Source organism: Cibotium barometz, chromosome 1 (assembly GCF_041138505.1).
Source record: "Cibotium barometz isolate CiBa-2024 chromosome 1, ASM4113850v1, whole genome shotgun sequence".
Classification (NCBI taxonomy): Eukaryota; Viridiplantae; Streptophyta; class Polypodiopsida; order Cyatheales; family Cibotiaceae; genus Cibotium; species Cibotium barometz.
Genome location: NC_141046.1, coordinates 31,961,864 through 31,983,910, shown reverse-complemented (window position 1 = coordinate 31,983,910; position 22,047 = coordinate 31,961,864). Strand labels below are relative to the sequence as shown.

Here is a 22,047-nt window from a genome sequence, read left to right as displayed (position 1 = left end):
GTAGCTCTTGTCTGAATAGAACTGCTACTCCCCCGGACCCTCTCGAGGTACCCTGGCGTGTGGTCCTCCTGTATGCTGACTTCCACTAGAATCCCTCTACTCGAGGTAGCCCTCTCTCTGGGCTCTGATGTTTCTCTGTCAGAAGTATGATGTCTCTCCTCACCATAACATGCTCCAGTCGTCAAGGCTGCACCCATAGTGAACCATTACAGTTCCATACTGCCATGTGTAGCTCTGTCAGTGGCCTGGTATGTGTCCCATAGGCCCCAAACCGCTAATCCATGGGCCGGCCATCAATGATGACCCGACCATCTCGATAGAAGGCCTTCTTGCCTTCTCTCCTCGCATGTAAGACTCGTGGCATGCAAGCTCTCCTATGCTCAAGCTGCATCCTCGTGAGATCATCATCCAAGAAAATAGGAGCTCCCTCTAAGCCTTGTAGTATGACCCTCTTCCTCACGAAGATGGTGCGTGCCTCCACATCCCGAAACTGTATGATGAGAGCTCTCTTCTTTGTCATGTCTTTCCCGGCCCTCCAAGCTTTGAGGAAGGGGGGGGGGTCCCTCATGTGAGTATCCAAGTCGTGTGCATAGTGTCCGCCCATCCCCCTCGGGTGTAGAGTCGGCTAGCTTGGGAATCCCCGTGACTCTCACATTGAGTCTACGAGCATGTCGCATCCGCTCCTCCTCAATGGTGGTGTTGACGATTTGGAGCCCTTCTTTTTGGGCATCCTCTTTCACTTCCTTTTTGATGTTGCTCTTCACCACTTCTACCCAACCCTCCCTTGTTGCCTCCATGTTAGCTTCTAGGCTCTTGGTGATTGCCTTGGTGAGTTCCTCTTTGATGGCCTCTTTGTCAACTTCCACAATCTCCCCCTCCTCCCGTGGTGGTTGGTCCCGTAGAGAGATCACCTCTGCTTTGAGGATGTCGATTTCCTCCTTCATAGTGTCCCGTTCCTTCTTCCATCCCTCTTTCTCCTCTTTCTATGCTTCTTTCTCCTTCTTCCCTCCTTCCTTCTCTTTCTCCTTCTCCTTCTCCCAAGTCTCCTTCTCCCTTTTCCAAGCTTCCTTCACTTTTTGTAAAGCTTCGATCTCCTCCTCGACTTTGGAAAGTCGGTTGATGATGTTGTTGATGGCGGAGTCCGCCGTCTTCTTGTTTTCTCTGATGGAGATGTTCAACTTATCTTGCATTTTGACTATCTCCTCTTTGCTTGCACCCTTGGCCATGTCGATGTGCCTCCAAGAGATAGAACCCTAACACTTATGTTGCTGCCTTGGAGGCCTGAGCAAGGGTGCGTGGGGAAAGGGTAGCGAACGTAACCTGGATTGGGCTGGGGCTTCACATGGCGGCAGCAGCAGCAGCATAGGCGGCGACAAAAACGAAGCGACGAGGAGGGGATGCGCAGGCGACGGGGAGAGAAAGAGAGAGAGGCGACGGGGAGAGAGATGCGAAGGTGATGGGGGAGAGAGAGAGAGAGAGAGAGAGAGAGAGAGAGAGAGAGAGAGAGAGAGAGAGAGAGAGAGAGAGAGAGAGATTTTATTAACGTCTTCCAAAAGACCGAACTCGGCCTATGAGACAAATCTGTGTACCTGTACGGGGTATCCACTGTCATCCCAACAAAATGAAAAAGTACTGAACTAAAAAGCTGAATCTGGGTGTGCAATGAGTACAATGAGTGGGGAAAGGGTAGCGAACGTAACCTGGATTGGGCTGGGGCTTCACATGGCGGCAGCAGCAGCATAGGCGGCGACAAAAACGAAGCGACGAGGAGGGGATGCGCAGGCGACGGGGAGAGAAAGAGAGAGAGGCAACGGGGAGAGAGATGCGAAGGTGACGGGGGAGAGAGAGAGAGAGAGAGAGTGAGTACAATGAGTGGGGGAGGGGATGCAGCTCTACCACTAGGAGAATGCAAAGCTATATGCATGGAGTATACAATCATGATACGCAACCTAGCTAGCTCCATCCTGTACCATACTGGGGGTATAAAATGGTATACATCAATGAAGGGGGTGTCCACAGCTCCCTGAAGAACATGCATGGGTTTGCTCTGAAGCGAGCCAGTCGCTCCGCACCCTCTCTGTGAAACTGAGCTCTAATCTCTGTCATCTCTCTCTGGTATAGGCGTGGTGTCCGAAAGCCAGGTGTCCTCTGTCTCCTGCGGGCTCTAAGTGTCTCTGCTCTCTGGAGAGTAATTCCCTGCCGTGTAGGGGCTGGGAGTGGGATGGATCTCTGAAAAAGTGTAGTAAATTGTGTCTGTCGTCCCCCCTCTGGAGCTGTCTGAGCCTGTAATGATGTCTCTCTGTGACGCTGTATGTCTAGAATGAATCTCCCCAGTATGCGCTGGCCTGCTGCCTCAAAGATCTGGCGTAGGGAATGTGGCTCTCTGAATGAAATGGGATCTCTGATGGCTGTATATGCTCTGCATCTGCATACATAACTCCTCACTCTCCACCTCCTCTCTGCACAATTTGCATACCCTCTCCTCTCGGGCGATCCATGCTGCTCTGCCAGTCTCGATCTCCAATCGATGTGATGAAACTCTAAGCTGACCAATAGCCACTCGGGAGCCGTGTGGTAAAAAGCCCTCCATGTATCTAGGCCTCTCTTTAAATCCATCATCAGTGATACTCATGAAGTGATCTCTGTAGTATAGCATCTTCGGTGGAAGAGGCTGTGTAGGCGATATCCATGTCTCTCGTGTATAGAGCTGCCATAGTCCTGTCTCAATACTCTGTTCCTCTCACTAGAAGAGAGACGGATATGTGGTGCATCCCTGTCATACTGGAATGGTGGTAGATGATCCATGTCTAGGCCATGCTGTGAGAACCAATGTGTGACTTGTGCATACCATGATCCTCTGTCTCTTGCCTCAGCCAGCTGTCTAGATGCCTCGGAAGCTCTGTATGACAATCTGTCCTGTGGAATCTCTCTGAATCTGACTAGGAGGCATATAGTCTGAATATGGCCTCTACCATCATAGGAGGCGCAACAAACTCTACTCGGATAATGTCAAGAGGTACTGACGGTTTGCTGCGTATCATGCGTGCTATCATGAGGGCCTATGGTCTCTCTATCTGTGTCCACCAATGGGTAGCAAGGCTTGGCGCCCATATCGCTGCTCCATACATCAATGCCGGTGTGACTAATGTGTCAAATAGCCACCCCTTCGTCCGGGGCTCCTGAAAATGCGCCTGGTGGCACTGTCTCTCTAGCATAGCCAATGCTGCATATCCCTGTGTCAATCTAGCTCTGGCTGCTGAACCCATGGTGAAGCGTGTGGCTGCTGGCAGAGAAGGTAACCCCTAGGTACACGTATGATGTCACCACCTCCACCTGGTGTCCTGCGAGAGTGAATGTCAGCTGACTCCTGCCCTGTCTCGATGTATGAAAGACCATAACCTTGGTTTTCCCAAGGTTCACAGTAAGACCCCTCTGTGTGCAGAAATCATCGAGTGCATGTAGATGCTGCTATAGACCTCCTGGAGACTCAGACACTAATACAATATCATCAGCATAAAGCATAATATGTACTGAGGTACCTGCTAAGGCAACTCCATCTCCGCCTCCCCGTGTAATGAAGTCAGCCACCTTATTAATGTATAACCCAAATAGCATGGGGGAAAGTGGGCATCCTTGCTTCACACCAATGGTGCTAGCAATAGTCTCGGACATACCTCCTGGACATCTGACTCTCCCAAAAGCTTGCTCATATAATGCATAGATGCCCCATGTCATATGTGCTGGTATGCCAAGAGACTGCAGGCGCTGAAAGAGCCTCTCTCGTGGTACTGTGTCAAATGCGTTGTGGAAATCCACAAAGCAGCAATAGAGCTTTCGCTTCCTCACTCTGGCCTGATCAATCATACATCTCAAAGTGAATACATGGTCAGTGGTAGAGAAAGCTCTCCTGAAGCCTGCCTGCCCTGATGAGCGTAAACCTGCTCGCTCAGCATATAAGCTAAGCTCTTGCTCCAACACTGCACCATAGATATTGGCCAGCACCTGTCCAACCATAACCGTCCTGTAGTTGCTCGGATCGAGCATATCCCCTGTTTTGTGAATCGGCACAATGGTGTGCATCGTCCACTCCGCAGGCAAACCCTCTGCTAGTGCCCTGTTAAACAGGTGTGCAAGAAAAGGAGCCAAAGAATCTACTGCATATATGAGATGCTCACCCTGCAGGCCCATATGGTCAGCGGCCTGTCCATGCTGTAGGCGGGGGATAGCTTCCTGTACCATCGAGTGGGTAAAGAATCTAGATGTGGTAGGTCGAGGCTCCCCTGGCTGAGGTATAGGTGGCTGCTGTGGGGCGTGGTATAGGCCCTCTGCATATGTGTGCCATGTCTGTGGGTCTGCACAATAGGTGTCGGTGCCCGGGGCTCTCTGAAGTGCCGTGATGAGACATGGCTATCTCTACTCATGAAGAAATGAAAGATCTCTAGCTCTTGTATCTCTGCGAAGGCCCGCCTTTTGCGGCGAGTAAGTCTCCTCATCTCTCTCCTCGACTCTTGCTCTGTGATGGCTCCCAAGGCTTTCTGTACGCGGAGCCGTGAGTATAGGGCTCTGCACTCGTCATCATACCATGTGTTTTGGGGCATAGTCCCAGATCTCGTAGGCTCTCTTGAGTGGACACGATGTGGGAAGCTCTGTAATGCAGCCGTGTGTAGGAGTGATGCCAGCTGGGCTGTAATGGTATCCATAGGTGCCAGGGGATCCATGAGTAGGAGCCCATCCTCTACTCTGCCAGTGTATATGTTTGCCATGTCATGTGTGAAGTAGATGGTAGTGTGTGGCGTCGGTATGTGGGGGGCTGGTGATACTGGTGATCCGGCTAGTGAAAATGCCAAGTATGTATGATCTGCCCCAATAGGACGAGGTGGAATGGAGAATGAGGTGACAAACTGTGATGCCTCCAAAGATCCCATAATGTAGTCTACCACCGTGCCTCCGGTCCGTGTATGACCCCCATGTGGGAAGCATGTTAGCCCTCCTGATCCCGGCCACTGTAGCATCCCGTTATAAATAACGAGACGATGCCTGGCTCCCAACTCTAGTAAGTGGTCCCCATAATGTCCTCTGTCTGGTCCAGTGTGCTCTGATGCCCGACTAGCCCCTATCTCCTCTGGATCCACAGGGTGGAGGATCTCCATGTCATCATAGTCATACACCTCACACTGTCTGCTCTGTGTGTGGGCATTGAAGTCGCCCGTAAGAAATACTTCCCCTAGTGTAGAATAATGCATAATCTCCTCTGACAGACAAGTGTATGGCGAGGCTCCTGTCTCCTCCTCCTGTGGCATCTCCTCTGTAATGACATAGGAGGATCTTGATGGAGGAAAGTAACATAGGGCTATGTATATAACCCTGTCATGTGAGAGTTGTAAGCTAATCCACATGTATCTGGCCTCTGGATCCTGTGCTACCACTCTCAGTCTCCCCTGTAGCTCTTGCCTGAATAGAACTGCTACTTCCCGGGACCCTCTCGAGGTATCTTGGCGTGTGGTCCTCTTGTATGCTGACTCCCACTGGAATCCCTCTACTCGAGGTAGCCCTCTCTCTGGGCTCTGATGTGTCTCTGTCAGAAGTATGATGTCTCTCCCCACCATAACATGCTCCAGTCATCCAGGCTGCACCCATAGTGAACCATTACAGTTCCATACTGCCATGTGTATCTCTGTTAGTTGCCTGGTTTGTGTCCCATAGGCCCAAACTGCTAATCCATGGGCCGGCCATCAATGATGACCCGACCATCTCGATTGAAGGCCTTCTTGTCTTCTCTCCTCGCGTGTAAGACTCGTGGCATGCAAGCTCTCCTATGCTCAAGCTGCATCCTCGTGAGATCATCCAAGAAAATAGGAGCTCCCTCTAAACCTCGTAATATGACCCTCTTCCTCATGAAGGTGACCCTCTCCGTCTCTCCTGCAAACTGTGGGATGAGGGCTCGCTTGCGTGTTGAGTCTTTCCCGGCTCTCCATGCTTTGGTGAAGGGGAGAGAGAGAGAGGGAGGGCAGGGGGGCTGGCGTGAGAGAGGGCGGGAGGGATGGCTGGCGCAGAGGGGGTTGCTGGCGGGAGGGGGGGCAGAGGGGGGCGAGGAGTTGCCGGGAGGGGGCGCAGAGGGGGGCTGGCGCAGAGGGGGTTGTTGGCGGGAGGGGGGGGCAGAGGGGTCTGGCGCGCAGAGGGGGCGAGGCGCTGGCGGGAGGGAGCGCAGAGGGGGGCGAGGGGCTGGCGAAGAGAGAGAGAGAAATGAAATGATATATTAACGTCCTGAAAAGGCCAAGATGACCTATGAGACCAAAAAGGTTACAACAATTTGTGGATATGATACAATGTCTGTGTAAGAAAGGCCAAGAAGAGAGAGAGAGAGAGAGAGATAGAGAGAGAAGAGGTCACAGTATTGGGTCCCGAATACCCTCTGTAGGGCCTCCACCACGAATGATGTATTTGCTTTTATTAGAATGATGTAAAATACTGAAATAAAAGATTGACTGAACCTTCTTGGCTGAGATGGATCTCTGCCCTTGACCTTCAATCCTTCACCCCTTCTGTGTTAGCTTGTTCTAGGCTGTCCTGGCCCCCTTCGTTCAGCTTCAGCACTTGATGAATGATGAGATAAATGACTTGATCTGAGCCTTGGGTATTTATACCCTCCTGGAAAGCCAGTCGGCCAGTTTACAGCAGTCGGCTGTCTCGTAATTGCTCCACGACTGGAAAATACAGCATAAAATGCTGCGCATGCCTACATTAAATGCTGGGCACTAGGCAATGATGTATTGGCTGCTGGGCAGCCTGTGTGGATTGCCCCACACTTGCCCTACAGTCCCTTAGGGCTGGATAACCAGGCGGCTACCCTTGCAAGAGCCCTGGGGCTGTCCTACAGCCCTCCTATGGCCCTCCCATGGCTGGTGGGTACAACCAGGGCCTTCTTGGCCCTTATGGGGTGGGTCTTACCCTTTTCCCCATGTCCACAAGAGTCCTTGGGGTAGCCCTATGGGCTGGCCCCTTTCCTATATGCCTACACAGTGATCTGGCATCCAGTATCATACTAGATACACAGAATCACTGACAGAAGACTCACAGCGTAGACTGGCACTGTTTCATGTGTAGGACAATGCACACCTGACCTTGGACTCATGTGCAGGACAATGCACACTTGACCTCGGACGACTGGAATGGAACCCTGGTTGACTCGTCCTGGACTGGGCTCACATGGGACCAATTTTCCATCCTAGGTCCTGCACCTTCTGTACAGATATGTCTACGTGGCATCCAAGTGCGGGATGCACGTGACATCCCCTTCTGCTTAACTTGACGGAAGCTGCATAGCCTCTAAATAATCCGTCAATAATGCCGGATAATCGTCGAAAAACTCTTTGTCAAGCCAAACCGCTTCGTGGGTCCCCCGGTCCTGAAACTTCGTGAGGAACTGTCTTTGCCTTCGGCCTTAGCCATGCTTGAAACGGTGCAAAAGGATATGTTCTGGAACCATAACATCAGCTTCATCAATAATATCTGGTTCCGCCTCGCCTTTAACTTCTGAAGGGATCGGACCTGCATATGGCTTTAACCAACTGACGTGAAACACATCGTGCATAGTCCAACTCGAAGGTAGCTTCAACTTCATTGAAACCTCGTTAATCTTTCTCTGGACAGGAAAAGGTCTGAAGCTCTTGAAAGACAACTTTGGGCATCGCTTGCCCACTTGCTTCAACCTTTGCTTTATAATTCGAAGATAAAGCCAATCCCCTTCCGAAAACTTCATCTCTCTTCGGTCTTTATTCGCCTGTCGAGTGTAGGCCTCTTGCGCTTTAGCCAACGTGTCTTTTACCGATTCTAAAATCTCCTTGTAAGACTCCATCACTCTGTTCGCTTCAGGTACTGCCTCATATGGAGTCCTGCCAATAGCTGAATAAAACGAATCATTCAACATAGCTTGAACTAAAGGCAAATATGATTCCCACTTACCTTGTTGATCTCAACTGGTTGTAGATCTCTGTGTGGCCGTCCGTCTGTGGGTGAAATGCACTGGAAAAATTCAATTTAGTACCAAAGTTATCAAACAATGCCCTCCAAAAATGACTGGTAAACATGGCATCTCGGTCTGACACTATGGTCCTAGGAATCCCGCCAATTGGGTACCAATGCCGAATGAACAATTGGGCAACATCCTCGGCGGTCACATTAGCATAACAAATTTGCTAAATCTATCAACTAAAGTTAAGCACTGAGTATTACGCTTACTCAGACTGGGAGACAGATTCGTGACAAAGTCCATTGAAATATCTTGGAAAGGTCCCTTAGGAATTGGCAAGGGCTGTAACAACCCTATCTTCATTCCACGAGGAGCTTTCACCTTTTGACAAATATCACAGTGTTGTACATATGAAAACACATGTCGCGTCATCTTTGGCCAATGATATTCCCGTTCCAATTTCTCCAAAGTCGAATTCATGCCCCTATGACCACCAGTAATGGCATCATGGGCGTCATGGAGAAGAGTTGCCCTGAACGACTTCATGACACACAGTCGACCTTTGTAGAAAAGCCAACCATCGCGTATCAGAAAGTGACATGGTCCTGTGGCATCCAATGCCTGTTTCCACTGTGTACCGAATTCCTCGGAATCCGCGTACATGTGCTTCATGTCGTCTAGTCCTGTATCAACAAGGTCGAGTCTAGTGGTCTGAATCGAAGTCACTTATCCCTTCCTGCTCAAAGCATCAGCCACTAGATTGGCCTTTCCTGGAAGGTACTCAATCATACCACCAAATTGCTAGAATATCTGGCTCCAGCAATGTTCTCGGTCACTCCACTATGCACTGGGCATTGTTTGAATCCAGCGTAATGCCTGATGGTCAGTGCGAACCTCAAAGGCACGGCCATAAAGAAAATGTTTCCAATGTTTCAAGGCCTGTATAACTGCAAGGAGTTCATGATCATAGATTGAGTAATTTTTCTCTACGGGCAGTAACTTACGAGACATGTAAGCTACTGGATGACCATTTTGTTGTAATACACCGCTAATTGCGATGTTACTCGCATCGGTGATCACCTGAAATGGCTCGTCCCATGAGGCAAGTGCTAAACAAGGCGCTTCTGATAAAGCCACCTTGTGGTTCTTGAATGATTCCAACGCTCATGGAGTCATTCGAATCCGTTGCCTTCTTGTCTTGACACCCTTTAGTAGATCGGTGAGATCCGCCGAGAGGTTAGAAAACTTGTCTATGTGGGTGGAGTATGCCTGGTATATACCAACAAAGGATCTGATGTCATAAGCTGTCTGAGGTACTTTCCGATTAACAATCTCGGCCACTTTAGCCGGATCAAGTTGAATGCCTTCTGCACTAATTATGTATCCAAGGTAATGAACTTTGGAACAAATAAAACTCCGACTTCTTCTCATTGACGTAGAGCTTATTGCTTTCCAGCAACTTAAGGACTTTCTCCACATCAATGTCATGTTGTTCAACTATAGCTGAAAATACTTGTATGTCGTCCAGAAATATGAACACACACTTTCTAATTAAATCCTGAAAAACACACATCATCATGCGGTTGAATGTAGCTGGGGCGTTCAACAAGCCAAACGGCATGACCACAAATTCAAAGTGGGCCCGTTCCGTACAGAAGGCTGTCTTGGGGATGTCCCCCTCAGACTCCCGATGCCTCGAATAGATTATATTCTCGAGAGGATGAATGGGGCTAAGGTGTTGTCGAAACTTGATTTAAAGAGTAGGTACCACTAGCTGAGGATTGTGACTCTTGATAGTCAACTTATTGAGTGCACGATAATCAACACACAAATGAGAAGACCCACCTTTTTTCTTGACAAACAAGATCGGTGTTGCAAATGGCGACACGCTGGGGTGGATGAAGCTAGATTGCAACAATTCTTGGAGTTGGCGGTCCAACTCCGATTCCATTGCCTTGGAAAGGCGATATGGAAACTTGCTCGGGGGTTCTGAGCTTGGGAGGAGGTCAATCTTGTGGTTCTCCAGTTTTGACGGGGGGAGTTGGGGAGGGAGATTGTCCCGAAGAAAAATCTTCTGGAACTTTTCATGGAGAGCCAATTACTTCTCGGAAGCACTAGCCACCGTCTGGGCCGCCTGGATGTATATCATGGCACGATGTGGTCCTTTTGTGACTGCTCGCTTAGCATGTAAGTGGCTTATGAGCGGAAAGTTCGGAATTCTTGGCTCACACTTAATGGTCACTGGGCCGTTTGACACATTCTGATTAATCTGGAAAGTGTGCTTGTCCCACTGGACATCAGGAAGAAACTTGTGAAACCACTAAATGCCCAATATTATGTCCCCTCCTACAAGAGGGGCAACCATAAAAACACGCACAAACTCTGCCCCCTGAATAACCAATTTAGCACCTAGAGCTTTTTACTTGACGCTCGTTGTCATGCATGTGCTAAAACCCTCAACTTGTTTGTCCACCGAAGTCAGGACAAAACGATCACGCTGAGCGGCTTGTTCCGTGATCACATTCTTCGTGTTGCCGCTGTCAAACAAGACGACGACTCTCTGGTGCGCTCGTACTCCTGGTCATGGAAGTCCTTCTGTTTATCTTCGAGCTTCCGGCTAATGATTGCTCCAACTGAAGCATTGAGATTTGAAGAATTAGGGGCAGCCACTGGGGTGTGTGGGAGCTGGGCTCACCACCACGGAAGCTGTGGAGGCGGTCTTTGGAGCGGTAGTCTTCTTAGGACACTCCCGAGAAGCGTGGCCTTTCAAATGACAAAAGAAACACCTACCCTCCTTGTACTGAGCAATCTCCTCAGCACTCAACTTGCCACCCATCTTGCTAGCCTCCGCTTTCTGGTCTGGAGTAAGCTTGGACGCATTGTTCGAGTTCGTGGAGCCAGAGGCTCCCGTGCTCTGTCCTGGGAAAGACCCCGTCTGGTTCTGGCCTTTTCCCCCAAGGCGGTAGCCTTGGGAGCAGTCGGTTGGGAAGTCTTGGGCTTGCTACCATTATGCTTCATTTCAACACTCTGCGCAAGGGAGATTGCGTCTTCGAAGGTGGCTTGCCTAAACAGATGCACCTCCTACTGGATTTGCATGTCAAGGCCATACAAAAATTGCCCTTTCTTGTCCGAATCAGATAAGCCTAATTGCAAACATAAAGTCGAAATTCTATTGGCAAACTGAAGGATTGGTTGCCCGTTCTGACGCATTCCCCTGAACTCGTCTTTGAGTAGCTCATGGTAATGGGGCGGTAGAAACCGCTGCTTAAGGTCGCGGACAAACTCGTCTCATACATAAGCTGCGATACCCTATCTGTTGTGGGCATGAGCCCACTGGGTCCACCAAGGAATGGCCTCACCTTCCAAGTACCAACTGGCAATGTCACTCTGTCAGTATCGTTCTTTCTAACTGCGGCAAAGTAAGCTTCAAACTGATGCAACCATGAATAAAGAGTTGTGGGGTCGAGTTTACCATTATACTTACTGAAGTTTATTTTCTTGGGAAAATGATTCAAGGGCGCCGCTGGTGTCAATCTGGCGTCCAAAGCTGCAAGGTAACACTCATGTTCCACGCGTCGCATGGCTTCGTCTTCACGTTGTCGGATCTCCAATGCACACAGCTGCAAGTCAAGCAAAGAACTTGGCTGCGGTCGTGACCCTTTGAGAGGGTCCGTGTGTAGAGGATCTGGAATCTGGGATATGGAAGGAGAGGGAGGAGGAGATGAAAAAACGCAGCGCTGGAGAACGTGTACGCTCTTCCAGAGCCAGGATCTGCGCCTTTTGCTCTTCCAACTTGGTCGTGTGGTCTACGATTGCTCGCATCATCTGTTGGAACATCTCTGTAACACTCAAGCCTGTTGCCCTAGCTGGGCTGCTTGGTGCACTATGGTCCCAAGGTTCTTGGTCTCTCTCGTCGTCGAAGCTCGCCATAGCAGGAAAACACACTTCCTTTCTGGAGCGCAATCTGACCGGTCCACTATGTATGTGGAAGACTTTCGGAGGCTGAAAACCAACCGTCCTTTGAGGGACAAGAGTCACTCCGAAAGGGGTAGTCTACCGGAAGACTTTCGGAGGCTGAAAACCAACCGTCCTTTGAGGGACAGGAGTCACTCCGAAAGGGGTAGTCTACCGGAGTCTGAAAACCAACCACACGAGCGAGAAAAAATATCTGGTTTCTTGTTGAATCTTTACACTTGAAGTGGGCCCTGATGCCACTGTAAGATGCGGAAGCTTCGAGGAAGATCAGTAACTTCAATGCTCAGAAAAACAGCACACTTGTTGCGACGAAATTAATGTGTGCAGAAAAATAGAGAGAGAGAGAGGGAGAAGAGGACACAGTATTGGGTCCCGAATACCCTCTGTAGGGCCCCCACCACGAATGGTGTATTTGCTTTTATTAGAATGATGTAAAATACTGAAATAAAAGACTGACTGTTGGCTAAGATGGATCTCTGCCCTTGACCTTCAATCCTTCACCCATTCTGCATTAGCTTGTTCTAGGCTGTCCTGGCCCTTGGTTCAGCTTCAGCACTTGATGAATGATGAGATAAATGACCTGGACACAGCCAGTCGGCCAGTTTACAGCAGTCGGCTGTCTCATAATTGCTCCACGACTGTAAAATACAGCATAAAATGCTAGAAAATACTAGAAAATGCTGCGCATGCCTACATTAAATGCTGGGCACTAGGCACATGTTGTATTGGCTGCTGGGCAGCTTGTGTGGACTGCCCCACACTTGCCCTACAGTCCCTTAGGGCTGGATAACCAGTCGGCTACCCTTGCAAGAGCCCTAGTGCTGTCCTACAGCCCTCCTATGGGGTGGGTACAGCTAGGCCCTTCTTGGCCCTTATGGGGGTGGTCTTACACTTTTCCCCATGCCCACAAGAGTCCTTGGGGTAGCCCTAAGGGCTGGCCCCTTTCCATGTTAGCAACATAGCAGTCATCTCCTGTCTGTATAGTTACACTAGGGCCTCTGTTGTGGGTGTGCCCGCCTGATTTAGGTGTTTTCTCATTTTTCCCCACTCTCCATATTTTTCCTTGTTGTGGGAGGCTGTCCTGTGCTTGTCGGCTGCTCCTGATGCTGGCCGACTGGACTCTACTGCCCTCGACTTTCCTCTGCTGCTGGCCGACTGAGAGATGTTGGCCGACTGGAGGTGGGAGCAGGTCGTGGCTGTTTTGCTGCCTGTCGGCTGTTTTTCAACAGGCCGATTGGTTGCTGGGGGCCATATAAAATGGCCCCTTGCCCCCCCACACTACACATCTTGTATCCGGGATTTTCTCGTGTATATAGCATAGTTATATGCTTCTCTCTCTCTCTCTCTCTCTCTCTCTCTCTCTCTCTCTCTCTCCATTTCTGTGTTTTTCTGCAGTGCACTTGCTCTAGTGTTTTCAGATCTTGTCTTCATCTCCGCTACATATTCTCACATGGTATCAAAGCTCTAGGCTCTTGGAATATCTTGGGAATTGTGTGAGCAAGAGGGGGGCTGTTTGTGTTGCTGATTGTAGGACTGTTTTGGGCCGTACGGGAAGAGGAGAAGCAAGCGAAAGGCGGGCCTTGTTGCTGGACAGCCACTTGCAGGTTTAGTTCTTCATTTTTTCCCACCCACGCTCCCTTTTCAGTTACACCCCCGCAATGGCAGATTTATCAGTTGGATGGGAACAACTATGGCATATGGAAGGTAATGATGGAATCTGTTTTGGAGTCTTATGACCTTGTTGATTTCATTGTTGTTGGGGTTCCACGGGCGGAGTTAGAGGAAGGGGAGTTACCCTCTATTCGGAAGGAACGAGAAGCACAAGCATAGTTATGGGATCGTGTTAATGCGAGAGTCCATTCTTTCATCTTCCTCAATCGCACACCACAGGTAATCAATCATATCAAGCATATGACGCTGGCCAGAGGTATTTGGTAGCATTTGGCTTCTCTCTACAACAGCGTATCACCCATGAAGAGGATCTCCTTGGAAGTTCAGATTCGGGTGATGAATCTTGCAAAGTCATCGACGATGCGGGAGCACACCAACAAGCTGCAGGCTCTTCAGCAGGAAGTTCTCTAGGCTGGGAAAGAGATATTATCGGAGGATATGGCCATTACGTTGCTGTCACATTTGCCCTCTTAGTACACAGCTTTTTTCTCTTCGTTGATTACTAGTGGCAGGCTCAGCACCATCACATGGGAGGAGCTTGTGCCCATGGTCTTGGACCAGGAGGAAAGATTCACGAATCCTCCACAGGGCGGAGGTTCTGACGCCTTAACTCGCCAACGGTCGAAAGGCCGTAATAACAACAAGGGCAAAGGGAAGGCTTCATCGGAGAAGCCTTCTAAGAAGAAGCCCGACTCTGACCGAGAGAAACTGAAGGCAGAGAGGACCTGTAATGATTGTGGCAATAAAGGCCACTATTGGAGGAAGTGTCCGAAGCGGAGCACCGAGAAGGGTGCAGAATCCTCAGCAGCAACCGTGAAGACTCCAGCTTTTGTGCACCTGGAGGTTATGGATACCGGTGTTTCGTCTTCTTCGTGCAGGGAGGAGTTGGAGGACTCTCCGCTGTGGATACTCGGTAGTGGATTCTAGACAGTGGTGCTTCCAGGCACATGACTCCTTCCTGCATGGCTTTATAGGCTCTTTGCAGGTATTCTGGTCACATCCTTATTGGGGATACATCCACTATCCCAGTTCATAGTGAGAGCAGGTTGGAGTTTGTTGCTCTTCGGGACAAAGCAACAGGCGAGGTAGTTTGGGAAGCCGGAGTGGAGAATGGAGTTTACAAACTTTCTGCACTCTCTCTCCGAGGTCCTCAGTTTTGTGAAGAGTGGCAGGCTCGTAATGGCCACTTAAGTGTGGATACGCTGTCGGTGCAGGCTTCCCCGGACTAGATGGTGGATGGCTTGCCAGATGATGGCAATAGTTGGCTGGAACTTTCCAGTACAGATGTTGGTAGTTCTTGTGTTTGTTAGTCAGAGGAAACTTTACAGGTAACCTATGCTCTGATGTCTCGTAGCATTCGGGACAAAGAAACTTTAGTAGTTGAGGAAGCTCTTTCCACGGGGACCTATTGGAAGGCCAGGCAGGTGGTAGTTGATTACTTGCAGGAGGAGGTGGATGTTGCACATTCTCTAGGCTTTGTGGTTCCGGATTCAGAGGGGGTGGTTTACAGGTTTTCGAAGGCCTTGAGTGGTCTTCAGGAGGTTTCCAAGACTTGGCATCCCACCGTAACAGTTGTTGATCCTTGTGAGCAGTATGATGCCTAAGTGACTCGGAAGCAGAATGGTTCATTGATCTGGTTGCTGAATACCAGATTGGACGGGAGCTTCCTGATGAGGCTGTTGAGCTCATGTTTGCAGAGGACTCTTTGGGAGGCAAGATTGCGTATCTTGTGGTTTCTGTAGCATGCGAAGGATCTTGGACTCTTTTACACAGGAGGGGAATTGATGGATGGAGTCAGACTACAAAGATGGAGTGACTCAGATTGGAGAGGAGATCTAGACACGAGGAGATCCACATCAGGCTACAGTTTTTCCCTTGGCTTAGGAGCGGTTTCATGGAGCAGTAAGAGGCAACCAACTATTGCCTTGTCATCGACAGAGGCAGAGTACCGGGCTGCTTGTGTCATGGCCTTGTGAAAATGGAACAGCATAAGTGTGGGCATGGTGGTTGCTGAGCCAAAATATTAAATGATTCACATTTGGGGTGCCCGGACAGAGATAATGATGTGTGGACATCTCCAAGTGTGAAGGGGGGAACTAGAACATTAATATTTTAATGTTTTATGTATGGTTGCCCCTAGGCCTTAGTGGCCCCTAGGGAATAATGGGAGAAGGAACCTGAATTAGGGTTTAGAGTTCATTGATGGGAGACATACACAGAGAAGCAAGGGAGAGAGAGAGAGAGTTGTGGGGATAAGTCAACTCATCAAAAAGCATGAGTGTGTGACTCCCCTATCACACATGTATATTGCACTAGTACACATAGTGCACTTAGTACATTAAAAGTACTAAGTGTACTATGTACTATAACTTATGGGCTTGTACACACTATAAGGGTGGGCATAACGCCTTTACCCCAACAACCTCCCACTTAAAGGCAAAGTGCCCTTAAGTAAAGGAAAAGAAAAATCAGCATGTACATGATAATATACAAGGCCATATCAAGGCTGAAAATGGCCTCATCCAATGCCCATCAAGTGTCTGCAATGAGCAAACCGCTCTGGAGGCAAACTCTTCGTCAACAGATCAGCCGGGTTGTCATCCGTATGAATCTTAACAAGCTGAATTTGCTTGTTCTCTATCACCTCTCTGATGAAGTGATACTTCACATCCACATGCTTCGTCTTTGCATGAAAAACAGGGTTCTTTGCCAACTGAATGGCACTCTGACTGTCACAATGCAACAATGGAATATCCCCTGTATAACCCAAATCAACCACTAACCGAGATAGCCATAATGCCTCCTTGCAAGCCTCTGTGGCTGCAATATACTCGGCCTCTGTAGTAGATAAGGCAGTGCACTTCTGCATCCTGGATATCCATGACACAGCACCTCCTGTGAATGTAAAGACATAACCGGTAGTAGACTTCCGGTTATCTGGATGACCGGCATAATCCGAATCCGTGTAACCATGCACTAATGCATCCTGTTTGCCAAAGCAAATGCACAAATCCTGTGTGCCCTTCAGGTATCTCATGACACCTTTCACTGCTTCCCAATGCTTCTTGCCAGGGTTGGCCATGTATCTAGAAACCACTCCCACTGCAAATGCAATGTCCGGCCTAGTAGCAACCATGGCATACATGAGACTGCCACAAGCTGAAGCATACGGAATCTTGGCCATATCAGCCCTGTCTGTATCTGACTGTGGGCTGTCCATAGCACTGAGTTTCACATATGGAGGCAAAGGAGTACTAGCTTTCTTCCCCCCGTCCATATTGAACCTCTGCAAGACTTTGCCAATGTATTCCTTCTGAGACAAATACAACACATGCTGATTTCTGTCCCGAAGTATCCGCATACCCAAAATGTGATTTGCATCACCCAGATCCTTCATATCAAAGGTCTCATGCAGCCTCTTCTTCAAAGCATCCATCTCTTTACGAGATTTCCCGGCAATCAACATATCATCAACATACAAAATGAGAATCAATAGACTGCCATCCAAAGCTTTCTTGGTGTACAAGCAGTGATCTATGTCACTTCTCCTGAATTTCTGTGATTTCATGAATGTATCAAATTTATGATACCATTCTCGTGGTGCCTGTTTGAGCCCATAAAGACTCTTTTTCAGCTTGCATACAAGCTTCTCCTTTCCACTCACTGCATAACCCTCTGGCTGCTGCATATATATCTCCTCATGGAGATCACCGTGAAGAAAAGCAGTCTTCACATCCATCTGAATCAAGTCCAGATCATCATGCGCAACCAAAGCCAACACAGCTCTAAGTGTGGTCATTTTGACCACTGGAGAGAAGATCTCATCAAAGTCCACACCATATTCCTGCTTGAAGCCCTTAGCCACTAATCTGGCTTTGTATCTTGGCTTTGCATCTGGTGCAACTTTGAGCCTGTATACCCACTTGCATGGCAAAACCTTCTTGCCTGCAGGCAAAGGCACCAACTTCCAAGTTCCATTTTTATGCAGAGAATCCATCTCTGACTTCATGGCACGCTCCCATAGAGCTTTGTCTGCCCTCTGTAAAGCCTCTTTATAACATGAGGGCTCTCCACAGTCAGTAAGCATTAAATAGTCAACCCCTGGAACAAACCTGTCAGGGGCTCTGGAGGGTCTTGTGGACCTCCGTACCCAATGACCATCATTTGCAGGTTGCTGTCCAGCCTGCATATCACCCATTGGTGGCTCCTGTTCCATGCCATAAGGCTGAAAAATCATGCCCGGTATATCCTCCAACTGTGGTATATCCATAGGGATATCTTCTGCCATATCTGGCTGTCCATTTGGACCATTTTCAGCACCATTTAAGGGCTGGTTTTCCTGCTGTAATGGCTGATTTACAGCCCTTTGTTGTTGTCCATGATGTCCATCGTCATCAAAGATGACTCTGCCAGGCTCCTGTTGCCTTGCAGGCTCCTTATACATGCATGTTTCATCAAAAATGACATCATTGCTGCGTATGATCTTTCTATTCATGGGATCCCAAAGTCTATACCCCATTTCACCTCTGTCACCATATCCTAGGAATATGCATTTGTGAGACTTAGGATCAAGTTTGGTGCGCATTTCCCTGCGTATGTGCACGTACGCAACGCAACCAAACACTCTTAAGTGCTTGTATGACGGAGGCTTCCCTGTCCATACTTCTTCTGGCACTTTCCCACCAAGCCTCGTGTTAGGTGACCTGTTTATAAGGTGAACGGCTGTCATAACAGCGTCAGCCCAAAAACCATGAGGTAATGCAGCATGTGACAACATAGAACGGACCTTCTCCTGAATGGTCCTGTTCATCCTCTCTGCTGTCCCGTTTTGTGGAGGATCATAAGGAGTAGAGAGCTCCCTCTTGATGCCTTTAGCATCACAAAAGTCCTGAAACTGTTTGGACGTATACTCTCCACCATTGTCGGAACGCAAAGCCTTCAGTGTTTTGCCAGTTTGATTCTCAACAAGAGCAACAAACTTCTCAAACACTGAGAATGTATCACTCTTCAAACGAAGAGGATAAACCCACACCTTGCGTGTGGCATCATCAATAAAAGACACAAAGTATTTTGCCCCTCCCAAAGAAAGCTGAGGCATCTCACATACATCTGTATGCACAAGCTCTAACTGAGCATCTTTCTGTCCAAGAGCTTTCTTGTGGGAGCACTGTAGTTGCCTACCATATATACAATGCTCACAAAACTGAAAACTTGAAAACTTTAGAGAAGGCAAGTAACCCAAACGAGACAATTGCTCCATTCCTTTGACACTCATGTGTCCCAACCGGCTATGCCACATAGAAATTTCCGGCAGCTCGGTTGCATTTACATTAGCATGGTGACAAACACCTGCATGCATGAAATAAAGAGTGTCCACCTTAGAGCCTCTGGCAACAACCAGTGAGCCCTTACTAATCTTCCACTTTCCACTACCAAATGTGGTAACATAATCAGCATCATCAAGCTGTCCAGTAGAAAGCAGATTCTTCTTGATCTCAGGCACATGCCTGACATCATGGAGCATAAGCTGTGAGCCATCTGAAAATACAAGCCTCACATCACCTCTGCCAAGAATTTTGCATGCATGGTTATCACCCAAATAAACAACTCCTTCATTGCCAGCAGTGTACCTGACAAACAAGTCTCTGCAACCTGTGACATGAAAGGAGGCACCTGAATCAATGATCCATGAGTGCATACCATGACCACCTGTAAGAAGTGAATGGGCATCAAGTGAAGACGTAAAGAGGACCTCATCCTCACTGCCACCTGCATGTGACACATTGATTTCTTCAATCTTGACTCCACTTTTGCCCTTTGGCTTTACATCTTTGGCTTCATCCTTCTCTTTGTCTTTGCCTTTTCCCTTTTCTTTTTGATCATTTTTCCATTTGTAGCATTGCTTTTTAATGTGTCCCTTCTTGCCACAATAATGGCATTCCAAATCCTTTTTGGAGCGAGACTTGCTCCTTCCCCTTTCTTGGCTTTTCCCCCTTTGCTGGGATCTCCCACGTGCATTCATTGCATTGGACTTTCCAACAGAGTTGTTCTTCCTGTTCATCTCTTCTTGAAGAAGAGCACCCTCAACATCTGCATATGACAGCATAGCATTCGAATTGCTAGTGGCTGTCCTAAATGTGTCCCAACTCTCTGGCAAAGTGCATAACAGAAAAGTGGCTTTGAACTCATCGTCCATTGCCAACTTTTGATTGATAACCTGGCTGACAATACCATTAAACTCATTGAGATGGGCTGTCATAGAAGCCCCTTCCTTCATCTGAAGACCTATGAGTTTCTTCAACCAATACACTTTGCTTGAGGCACTTTGTTGGGCATACAAGTCCTGCAATCTCTGCCACATTCCCCAAGCTGTCTTCTCTTCACGAATGCTGAAAAGTAATGAGTCTGACACAGACAACATGATAGTAGATCTTGCCAGCTCATCCATATCTTCCCACTCTTCAGCAGTAAGAGAAGCGGGCATCACACCCCTTTCTTTGATAGGCTTGTGCTGCTTTTTCTGGAGCAACACATTGTAGCACTGGGTTTGCCAAATATCATAGTTATGCGAGCCTTCAAGCTTCTTGATGTGAAGCAATGAAGAGCTCTCACCTGTGGTTGCCATAGCAATATGCAACCTTTAATGCCTGACTCCCTGCAAATGTGCAAACACTGCACCCAAGATGTGCAAACACTGCACCCAGAGCACACAAAGTGCTCACAAATGTTCTCCCAAGCTTTATCTCCCACTGCGGAAGCAAGAATGCAACTTTTCTCCCACTTTATGTGATGAAAACACCAAAATCTGGTTGCTGCAGATTTTGGACAGCACCTTAAATGTGCTCTTTTGCCCTTCCAAAGTACTGTACAGCAGTACCAAGTGCTCACCAATGATGTACAGCAGCTGAAATTGAACCTTTTGGTCACTCAAAACAGTGTACAGCCATGCCAAAACATGCACAAAGCTGTGCCAAATCTGTACCAGCAGGTACAGTAGCAATAAATGCTCTCCTGGCTGTCCAAATGAGTGAAAATCAGACTTTAACAGTCACGAACACTGCATAAAACAGTCCCGAACAGAAATTGGGCAAAAGCCCCTTGACTGCAAGCTGATTTCTGAGAATTCAAGGCATAAATGTCTTGCCTGCTGCTTTGCCAAGCTCAACAAGCATACAAACTTGAAAAGCCCCTTGATTTGAGATCAATTTCTGATCATACATGGTACATTGACGCACATGAAGGCATCCTGTGTGTTCACGATGCTTCCCCCTGGCCACATATACATCAAATACATGAAAGCCCCTTGATTTACAGGCACATTGAGTGCTTGTAAGGCATCAGCACATTATCCACAGCATCAAATGCGATTGCCTGCATGCAAATCAACTCAATCGGCACAAAAGCCCCTTGATTTGCACTGCAATTTGCTGCAATTTGCTGCGATTTTGCCCAAATGTGCGATTTCTCACATCATACAGCATGTATGAGTGCTTAATTGCACAATTACATCAAAAGCCCCAAATTTCGACATCCAATTTCCTGCAAATTGATCCTAATTTGACCAATTTCCTGCAAATTTATCCTGATTGTGACCAATGTCACCCAATTTTGCCAATTTTGCTCAAAATTGAGCAATTTGGGCACCTGTACCTGCTCAATTGCTTGAATTGATAAGAAATTCGCAAAATTGAAGCAAAAATACCTCTGAAATTTCTGATTTTTTCTGATTTGCAGGTTGATTTTGGTGCTGATGCTGATGCTGATGCTGATGCTGATGTTGATGCTCCTGCAGCTATGTAGGTAGGGCGGGTTTCATCTCCTTACTCCTTTACCCCAGGAGTCTTGATGTTGATGCTCCTGCAGCTCCAACGGCTGCTCCAATGAGAGCGACTGAGGGGAGCAGCAGGTGATGACACGCACGCGGAGATGCGCACTGTAATTGTGAGCATATCTCGTTAAAGGTGAACGTAAGGCCTTCGTTGGAAGAAGAGGTGAAGGGGTACTTGGCAGGTGTAAGCATGCAGCCGGCGCCAGTTGATCGACTTCGCAGCCTATTCGCCCACGCTTCGCTCGTTGCCTTCGCTCAACTTGCCTAGCGCCTATACGCCCAGCGCTAATACCTTCGCTCACACGCTTCGCCTCTTACGCTGAAGGGCCAGCAATCCTATGCTCCTTCGCTCCACGCCCAGCGTTTGTTTCCGCTCGCTGCTCTTGTCGACGCCTTGTGTTGCACAGAACCCGCCTAGTGCACTTTGTTGGTGCGCTGGCTAACCTGCATCGGCTCCTACGAATTGGTGCGCTGGCTAACCTGCATCGGCTCCTGCGAATGCTGCCTTGTGCCACTAGCTCGCCCAGCCTGTCTGCGACCTTCTACAGTTGATGGAAGCAGGCGACCAGTTGATGGAAGCAGGCGACCAGTTGATGGGGCTGAA

The 22,047-nt window shown here is 48.5% G+C and overlaps 1 protein-coding gene and 1 pseudogene across 1 annotated transcript in view; one reads left to right on the top strand and one right to left on the bottom strand.

The window, feature by feature from the left end:
• Positions 1–22,047, top strand: part of MED6 (RNA polymerase transcriptional regulation mediator-like protein) — a 139,765-nt gene that overhangs the window by 47,406 nt on the left and 70,312 nt on the right. The window lies entirely within an intron of this gene.
• Positions 159–1,226, bottom strand: LOC147641878 (uncharacterized; annotated as a pseudogene).